This window comes from Chiloscyllium punctatum, chromosome 40 (assembly GCF_047496795.1).
Source record: "Chiloscyllium punctatum isolate Juve2018m chromosome 40, sChiPun1.3, whole genome shotgun sequence".
Classification (NCBI taxonomy): domain Eukaryota; kingdom Metazoa; phylum Chordata; class Chondrichthyes; order Orectolobiformes; family Hemiscylliidae; genus Chiloscyllium; species Chiloscyllium punctatum.
In genome coordinates this window covers 32,980,208-32,990,532 of record NC_092778.1, presented here as the reverse complement: position 1 = coordinate 32,990,532, position 10,325 = coordinate 32,980,208, and the positions used below count along the sequence as shown (strand labels likewise).

The window sequence follows — 10,325 nt, the reverse complement described above, 5'->3', positions numbered from 1 at the left end:
TAGATTTTTTTTAAAAATCAAATATGGGATATGGATGTCTCTGGCTGACCAAACTTTCTTGCCCAGCATTACCTGCTCTTCAGCTAAGTAGCTTGTTCGAACATTTCAGAGGGTAATTAAGAGGCAAACACTTTGCTGTGGGGATGTCATGCAGATCACGTGAGGATGGGCAGATGTCCTTCTTGAAAGGAGAAGTGTTTGGATTTATTGTACATCAGTAATGGTATTGATGTATTGTCAATTACTATATTTAAAATAATTCATTTCAAATTCCACCATTTCTGATGGTGGGGGTTAAACCTTCCTTCCCCGAACATTAGTTGAGGTTGTGAATACATGCTCTAGCAATAACACCACGAGGCGATCACTTCGCCTGCTCACAGCCGATTCATCCCTGAACACTGATACCAGTGCATCATGGAGCTAAACCTGTTTTTCCTTCATGATTGTTTGATCCTGATACCTTCCTGCAATCTAGTGATATCACTCAGTATCTGTCCATGTGGTATTCCTCATTGCGTGGGTACAATTTCTGCGTCTGTCAATGTCTCTCGCTCTTGCAGCTACTCCAGATCCTGAGCCAACTGAATTCGCCACTCCAGAGAGACACAACAGCACAGGCCAGGAATGGAGACTGGGATTTTCCAGATCTTTGTGGGACTCACTGCCATTCTGCATGTATAATCTTCACTGCATCAGTCTAATTTCCCATCCTGCATATTTCTCTGTCTCCTGCAGGTAATCAGTAACTTCCGGACTCAATAGACATCCCAGCTGCTGGGTGCCTCGTCTATGTCCTCATTGAAGATGGTTGTTAGCCAGAGAGACAAAGGGCAGGGAGATCTGGAGCCTTCAGTAAATCCTGCAGTGAGGTAAGATCACTCACAGTGCACAGAGAAGAGAGCAATGAGAGGGCTCCAAACATCGGTTAACAAGGCATGACATAGATACAGTGCTGGAGGGGGAGCACAGTATAGACGCACCCCAGGTCAATCAACACCCCTACTGTAAGATTTGTTGCATTGAGATAGCATCGGGAGTGTCACAGTTATCAATCCAGGCTTGTGATGTCTTAGTGAACATCAGTATAACAGAGGGGAAATCAAGTTTCCCATGACTGTGTGGGAATGCTGCCTGGGATCTTTCGGGTCTGTGTTCCCCCTCTAACACTGTACATATACCATGTCTCGTGGACCCGTGTCCTCAATAATTTTTAACTCCTATATTCGTTCCTGTCCCTGTAACCTACTCCCTTCCCGAGAGTCCCTCCACATATTTGAAATATACTGCATTCTAGATTACCATATCCATCGCTGTAACTTGCTTCAGTGCCTACAACATGCCTTATCTCAGTAGTGTCCTCCTTCAATAACTGGAGAAAGAGGCATTCAGAACAGAAATGGTTCCATCGATCCAACGAGTCCATGCTGATCACGGTTCCTGAACGAGTGGCATTTGCCTACGTTTGGTCCCAATCCCATCAAACCTTCTCCTCTCCATGTACCTGCCCAAATGTCTTTTCCATGATGGAATTGTACTTTTCTCTACCACTTCAGCGCAGTTCATTCAATATGTGCACCATTCTCTGTGTGGAAATGTTCTCCAGTGGTCGTCTTTAAGTATTTCCTCTCCCACCTCATATTTATGCCCTCTAGTTATGGATTCCCCTACCCTGAGTTAGAGACCTTCACTATTCACGCTACGTATACCCCTCATGATTTTATAAACCTTTATAAGGTCACCCCTCAGCCACCTACATCCAATGGAAATACGAAGGATAATGATACTAATATCTCTGCTACGGTCCCCACTGCGACTTTGCCACAATGTTCTGGGATGCACTTGTTTAGGACTTAGGGATTTTTCCACCTTTGTGTGCTAAGACCTCCAGCACCACCTCTTCTGTAATGGGGACTCTTTTCAAGACATCACTATTTCTTTCCTTTTGTTTCCTAGTCTTTTTCCACAGTACGTTCTGACATGAAATATTCATTTCGTGTCGCGCCCATCTTCTGTGGTTCCACACATGAAATGCCTTATTGAACTTTGAGGGGCTCTATTGTCTCTCTAGTAGGTTTTTTGTACTTGTATGCTGTAGAATCTCTTTGGATTCTCCTTAACCTTATCTGCCAAATCTATCTCATTCCACGCATGTTGCTTTCCAACTTATCCAGCCTCTCTGTTTCTGTCAAACCCTCCAGTATCAGTAAAATCTTCATCAATCTTTGCTCCATTTACAGTTTCGGAATATGTTTCTTAAAGCAGGAGGATCGGAATTCTACACAGTACTCCAACTGGAGTCCCAGCAATGTCTGACACAGTCGTACCATGATGTACCAACTCAGCTACTCAATGCTCTGACCCATGAGGGCTAGTGTGCCAAATGTTGCTTTCCCCATCCTGTCCACATGTGATGCCACTTCAAAAAAACAATGTAATTGCATCCCTTGGTCTCTCTCCGTTCGACACTCTCCAGAGCTCTGCCATTAATTGTGTTAGTCGTCCCTGGTTTGTCTTCACAAAATCCAGTACCTGAATTCAGCTCCATCTTTCATTTCTTGACCCACTGGCTCCAGTTGGTTAAGATCACCTTTGATAACTGCATTCAGTGCCCAATATAACACTTATTTAATATCCACAAACTTACTAACAATAATTCATATATTCTCGTTTATATCAATAATGCACATGTGTGGAACCTGCACCGATCCTTATGGCACACTGCTGGTCAGACGCCCCCAGTCAGCACAACAACCCTCTCCCACTACCCTCTATCTCCTACTCTCAAGCCCATTTTGTGTTTGTTTGGCTTGCTCTCCCTGATCCCATGTGATCTAACCTTACTAACCAGTGCACCACGCTAAATCCTGTCAAAGGCCTTGCAGAAGTCAGGATAGACAACATCTACTGCTCTGCCTTCATCCATCTTCGTGGTCACCTCTTCAACAAACTCTATCAAGTTTGAAAGACACGGCGTTGCATGCACAAAGCTCTGCTGAGTATCCCTAATCAATCATTGTCTTTCCAAATGCATGGAAGTTCTGTGCCGCGGAATTGCTTCCAACAACTTTGGCACCACTGGCATCAAGCTAATTGGTGTTTATGTCCCTGGCTTTTCCCCGCAGCCTTTCCTAAATGCTGGCACAACATTAGCCACCATCCAGGCTCCCAGCTCACCACCCGTGGCTGACAGTGATAGAAATATCGTTGTAAGTTTCTTCCTTAACATACCCCAATGTCCTGGGATATACTTGAGTAGTTTCCAGGGAGTTGTCTAATTTTAATGTGTTTGAAAACCTTCAGCACCCTCTGTTCTCCAATCTGGACTCTTTTGAAAACATCACTGTTTATTCCCCTGCTTCCCCAATGTGTTTTCCACAGTAAGTTCTGACGTGAAGTTTTCGATTCAGATCTCACCCATTTCCTGTGGGTTCACACATGGATGGCTTCATTAATCTTTTAGGACACATTCTGTCTCGAGTTAATCTTCTGTTGTTAATATACTTGTAGAATCTCTCTGGATTTTCCTGAACGTTCTCTGCCAAAGCTCTGTCAGTTCCCCTTTCGGCCCTCTTTAGAATATTACTGCACCCACAATGTTCTTCAAGGGATTGACTTAATCCAGCTGGCTATATAGGACATGTGCCCCATTTTGTCTTGACCAGAACCTCAATATCACCAGTCATCCAGTGTTTTTCACTTGTATCAGCATTGTCCTTCACACTAACAGGAATATGCTGGCCCTGAAGTATTAATTTATCCCTCTTTTGAAAGAATCCCACTTGCCCGACGTCCCTTTACTTTCAAATAGCCTCCACGAATCAACTTTTGGACACTCTTGCCTAATTGGACTTGGGCAAGGCCAGTTTTGATCTTTAACTTGTGGACCAGGCCTGTCCTTTTCCATCGCTATTTTCAAACTAATATAATTGTGGTGACTTTGCAAAAGTGCGACCCCACAAACACTTCAGCCCCTTTCTCTCCCAAGGGGAGGTCAGGTTTTATCCCTTTCTCCAGTTAGGCCAGTTACATACTGATGGAGAGAGTTTTCTTGAACACGCTGAACAAATCCCTCCCATCCAAGCTGTGAACACTCTGGCAGTCCCAGTCTAGGTTTGGAAAGTTAAAATCCCGGACCATTCCAACCCTATCCTTCTTACAGATATCTGAGATCTCCGACATATTTGCTGTTTAATTTCCCTCTGACTACTGTGGGCCTTTAGTGCAGTCATATCAAACTGATTATTCATTCTTATTTCTCAGGACCACTAACATAGCTTCCTCAGGAATATCCTCTCTCAGTGCCGCAGTGATGTTTTCACTGATCCATTCCCCCTACTCTCTTGCCTCCCCTTCTATCTTCCTGTTGAATCTGTCCTCTGGAACAATGATCTGCGAGTCCTGTCTGTCCCTCAGCTGTGTTTCTGTAATTCCTGTCATTTCCCAGTCCCATGTTCCCATCTATGCCGTACGTTCATCAGGCATTTTACATCAAAATAAAGCTTAGTTCATCAGTTTTCCCTCATCGCCTGCTGTGCTCTTACTTGGTTATCAATTGAAATTACTCTGCTGAAATTCTGTCCCAGCCTCAACCTTCAGACTGCATCCTGAGACCAGCCCCCTCACTGTTGGCAACGCCCTCACCTTTCACATCTTTTGCAAACCTACTATTGAAAATTTCTGCTTTCACATCTGAGTGATTAATGCCCCTCATATGTTCCTCCCCATCTCTGTGATATTCTTCAGTTACTGTATTTCTCATTCTTTCTCAAGAGCTTCCAATCCCCCTGATAGATGTAAGGATATTGATCCCTTGCAGCATGTTTAACACCAGTAGCAGCCTCCAACTCCTCAATGCATTCTGTCCCTGTAACCTCCTCAAATACTACAGCTCACTGTCTTTGTAAGGTCTTCCATAATCTGCAATCCTGTTGATTTCTGTAACCTCCTCCAGTACAGCACTCCACATCTCTGTGTAACTGATGGGAATGCTGCAAACCTGCCTTCACAGCATTCATTAGCTCTCTGAACTCCTGCAGACCTACAACCCTCAGTATCTCCGGCTCCTCCAATCACTACACTTCTCCCTGGCTGTGCGAACTGATCCAGACCCGTCAACTCTCCCTATCTCCCTCTCTCCTGCAGCTCCAACTTTTGTCCATGTCAGTGTAGCTCCCAGCACCAAAAATCCTCCCGGGCTCTATAAACTCCTTCAGCTCCAACTTTCACCTCAACAGTCTAATATCCAGTGCCTACAATCCTCCCTGTCTCCTAAAACTTCTGTAGCTCCAACTACCACTAATATCTGAGTAATCTCCAGTCCCGACAACCCTCCCAGTCTCTGTATCTCCTGAAGCTCCAATGACCACCCCTATCTATGTAATCTCTAGTCCCTATATTCCTCCCTATCGCTGTAACTCCTTCAGGACTGATAACCCTGTAAATCTCCTTGACATCTTTCAGCCCGACAACCTACCTGATTTCTAACCACCAACAGTGATCTCAAACCACCCGAACTCTGTAACATCCTCCAGTCTCGACAACCCATCTTTTCTCTGTTGGCTTCTCTGGTGTCTGTATTCCCCTTTATCTCTGGTTAAAGATCCTTGCTCAGGGGAATAATGTCTCAGTACCGAACCTGTAAGAACACAAAAATCTTCGGTGTATCAATAAATTTGCCTCATTTTCTAAATTTTAACAACTGCAAGTTCAACCTCTCCACCTCTTCTCATCAATATCCCACTATTTTGAAGATCAGCCTGGTGAATCTTCTCTGGGCTGCCTCCAATGCAAGGACATTTTCCCTCCAGATACGGGACCAAACCTGTTCACAGTATTCTCAGTGGGCAGACTGGAGTCCTCTATAGTTGTTACAAGCCTTCCATATTTTTATTCTCCATTCCCTTTGGAATCAATGCCAGCATTCCATTTGACTTCTTTATGTCCTGCTGGCCCTGTATACCACCTTTCTGTGATTTATACATAATGATTCTCAAGTTACTCTGTGATGTAGCTTTCTGCAGTTGATCTGAAACCAAGAGGTGACAGCAATAATCAGGAAAGTACTGGAATGTATGATAAACAATATGCCAGAAATGATAACTGCAAACTTAGAACTCTATGGAAAAAGCGCAATCCATAAGACCATCATGTATAGGAGCAGAATTAGGCCATTTGGTCCATTGGGCCTCTTCCACTATGTGATTATGGCTGAATTGTTTCTCAACCCCAGTCTCTCACTTACTCCGAGTAACCATTGATCTCCTTACTCATCAAGAACCTAGCTATCTCTGAGTTAGATACATTGAATTACTTAGCATCCACAGCCCCATGATGCAGTGTGTTCCACTGATCCATCACCCTCTGGCTGAATAAATTCCTCCACATCTCTGTTCAGAAGGGCCGTCCATTCACTCTGAAGCTGTGCCCTTGGCCACTAGTCTCTCCTGCTCGTGGAAACATCTTGCCCCAGTCCACTCCATCCCGGTCCCTCAGTATTCTGTAAGTTTGAATGAGATTCTGCCGCTGCCGCCTCTGAAACTTCATCAAGTGCAGACCCAGAGACTTCACCTGCTCCTCATATGACACAAAATTCATCCCTGGGATCTTTCTTGGAAACCCATTTCTCGTACCCCTTCACATCCTTTGTTCAGACTCTGAATGAATAACGTGTAGAGTGTAGTCCCAACACTGACCCCTGCGGAGCTCCCCTCATCACCAGTTCCCATTGTGAAAAAGACCACTTTCTTCACACTCTCTGCCTTGTGCCAATCAGACAAATCCTCTCTCCATGCTCAGCATGTTGTTCTGAAACAGAAATTTCATTTGACACACACTGCTGAATTTATTTTTCTGTCTGGCTGTAAACAGCAGAGTTTCACCATTACCTTCCCATCTGTAATTCCCTGGAAAAGGTGGTGAGGAGCTGCCTTCCTGACACATTGAAGTCCTTTGAATATAGGGACAGACACAGTGCTGGGAGGATGGAGCGTGGCTTGGAGGGTACCTTGGAAATGCTGGTGTTCCCGTGCACTTGGAGCTCCTGACATCCCAGGGAATAGTGGTTTCGGGTTTGTAAAATACTGTTGAAAGGGCATGCCTGAGAGACCACCATGCAACTTGTAGATTTGGATTTCTTCGTTCATTCATGAGCATGAGCTTTGTTGGCTGAGCCAGCATTTATTTGCGATTTGGAGTTGTCCCTGAGAAGGTGGTACTGAGCTGCCTTCCTGAGCCACTGCACCAGCCATTGGAACTGTTGTTATCAGTGTCCCCTACAGCAGGCGCTGCTCCTCATGTATGTAACTACGTACAGACAATGCAGCTCTCCCTTTCATATCTGACATCGTCCTCGCCATATAAATCTGACAGTTCCTCACAATATCTCCCCTCCTCCATTCCCATCTGTGCTAAAGATCACTGAAATTTATTTATTCTTGTTTAAACTTCTGATCACATAAAATCTCTCCCTTTTAAAATGTGTAACCCCTTCAGCTTCTATAACTCTCCATATAACTGTAATCAATGATAGCACAGGTTTCCTACCTAAATCTCTGTAATTACGATGGTTGCGTGTGCCAAAATGGCAATTTTCTTCCTCCTTATCCATCTCAGGACTTCCAGTCCCTACAATCCCACTATTTGGAATGCTGCCATTCTCTGCAGCTCCTCATGGCCTGAGGGTCCTTGAACATCACCAGTGTTCCAAATGTTTATAGTCCCCCCAGTTACTGCAAGTCTTCTAACTCTGTAACATCCAACAGTCTCTAGTACCACACGGCACTTGATGGCTGTCAATTTGTTGAAGTCTACACGCCTGTGTAAGCGACTCAGAAAAAGCCCTTTAGACTCTACAAAGCTCCGTCATGAACAAGCCACTATTTCTCTATTTCCTTTTCCTTCTTTAGTGTCTGCATCTCTCACTGTATCTTCCAGTAAACTTCTTCAGTTGCTGAAGATCTGCCTAGCTCCCCAGATAACCTGTTCCATCCCATATAGCTCACTCAATCAATGTAACACACTCTGTTCTGTCCAATCCCCCTCTTTTCCAGGTACAACAGCGATTCTGTAAGACAGTAGTGCGGAATTGGATGTTATAAATCACAGCTGAGGCTTGAGGCCTACCATTACCTGGGAGTCACAAGGGCAGAGAACCTGACAGAGATCAACACAGAACAGGAGAATATAAATCAGTAGCGAGGATCGAGGCCGATTGGGACTTGGAGTTGGAGAAAAAGCAGAGCTGGAGGCTCGAAAGCAGCACCGAGTCACAGAGGGAATGACCATGTGAGGGAGCAACTTGGAGAAGGAGCATGAGGCTAACATACCTGGGAGTTACAGAAACAGCAAAGTGGGAGGATATAAATCAGCACTGAGGATCGAGGCCTAGTTGTACCTGAGAGTCACAGAGACGGTGACCCTGTGAGGGAGAAAGGTGGTGTGGGAGCTGGAGGATTACACGTACCTGGGAGTTACAGAGATAACTTTCTGCTGCTGAGACCTGCCTGCACTGAGTTTGGAAGAAGTGCAAGAGCCATCACAGAAAAGGCTGTAAGTTCATTGGCTGATAAATACACCGTTATTAACGACTATCAGTTAATTGCTGTAAGTCAGCAAAGTTACTTTTTCAACTTCTGAAGTAAGGATTGAAGTCAGAAATAAGAGAGAATGTGAAATTCTGAGCCAATATCGAAAATTACCCTCAGTAAGCCACAGTTGAATAAGGGACTTAACCATATTGTTATTTCCCGGATGTTAACTTCATTCTAAGCAATTAATTAAGTTACTCTAGACATGTTGCATTTTACGACATGGCAAGACATATTTGTCAGATGGAAAATGTGTTCTGTTACATTGGGAAGTCATAGCCCCTGCACGTGTCCTAGATGAACACGGGATCTTGGAGATCAGACAGTGCTAGAGATTCTGTGATACTAAGAGTTATGGGGATAGCACACACACAGAGTAGATCACCCTGCAGACATGACAGCCTGGAATAAGGAAGGGAATGGGGGACTAGGCAATCGAAGAGAAACAGGGAATCCAGGAATACCCAGATATCTCCCTCCCAATTCAGTTTCCCAGTTTGGAAGCTGATGAAGGTACGGCCTGCTCAGGGGAGGACAGTCAGAGCTATGTCTGTGGCCCCACAAGCAGCTTGACTGTACAGGAGGGGAGGGAGAAGGAAGGAGAAGCAATAGGCACAGGGCATTTCAGGAAACTGAAGAAGGTGTCAGTGTTTCTGTAATTCCAGGATAGTGGGGTTAAGAATGTCACTGTGTCTGCAAGACATTCGTCTGGGGTACAGTGAGCAGTCCAAGATCATGTCCATGTTGGTAGGAATAACCTGGATATGAAGGGTGAAGTGGTCTGGGAATCAGAATTTAGGGAGCTAGGTGGATGGTTAGCAACCAGGACCTCAAATGTAGCAATCCCGTGGTTACTGCCAGTGCCATGTCCAAGTGAGAACAGGACTCGGACTTTCAGGTAGATGAGAGTGTGGGGCTTCAGATTCCTGGGACATTGGGACTGGTTCTGAGGAAGGCAGCAATTGTGCAAGGTGAATGGGCTAACAAGTGACAGTGCCGGGACTGAATTTCTTACGGGGTCTTTTGGGAGGGATTGAAAATAACTTGGCCTGTGCTTAGGATCCAAAAAGAAATAGTGGAGGAGAATACCAGGATTCTCAAAATACTGGGAGATACAGTTGGTACTAACTTACAAAAAGTTTATCAGTGGAAGATGGAGTAAGAAAGAAAGCCTTGATCTGAGGTTCTTTGCATGGACATGAATACTGGGAGTGTGGGGAGTTACAGATGCAGATTAGTGTATGGAAATCTGATGGACTGATCACCGATAGCTGGCTCAGGGAATGGCAGGACTGGGTGTTAAATATTGCTGGGTATAAAGGATTTTGAAATAATAGAAGGGAAGGGAGAGGATGGAGGTAGAAGTATTGGTTTTGATTAGCGTTAGTTAAGGAGTCCAAGAGAAAGAGGATCCGTCGAAGGAACAGAATGAATTTGGCTGGAGCTAAAGAACAGAAAGTATACAATTACACTGTGAGGTACAGTCTGTCGGCCAGCAACCAAAGAAATGATGGAGAATAAATATGCAGGATCATTTGAGAGCGATGACAATACTACAGATTAGTTATACTGAGAAACTTAATGTATCCAGATGCAGACAGGGACACTGGTGTGCAGGGTCATGAGGGGCAAGTGTTCCTGGATTACATGGAGGAGAGCTCACTGCAGGAGTATGTGTCCAGCCCAAGACAGCATGTACTGTTGGACCTGGTCCCACAGAAAGAGGTGGGAAAATGG

The 10,325-nt window shown here is 44.8% G+C and overlaps 1 long non-coding RNA gene across 2 annotated transcripts in view; it reads left to right on the top strand.

Moving 5' to 3' along the window:
* Window positions 1–252: 252 nt before the first annotated feature.
* The window catches only part of LOC140464448 (uncharacterized), a 50,168-nt gene continuing 40,095 nt past the window's right edge, over window positions 253–10,325 (top strand). The window contains exons 1-2 of one of the 2 annotated variants that reach the window (XR_011954929.1): window positions 253–872; window positions 8,052–8,550. This is a non-coding gene — a long non-coding RNA (uncharacterized lncRNA). The remainder of the gene's footprint in view (window positions 873–8,051; window positions 8,551–10,325) is intronic. The other variant, XR_011954928.1, reaches the window with a different exon arrangement.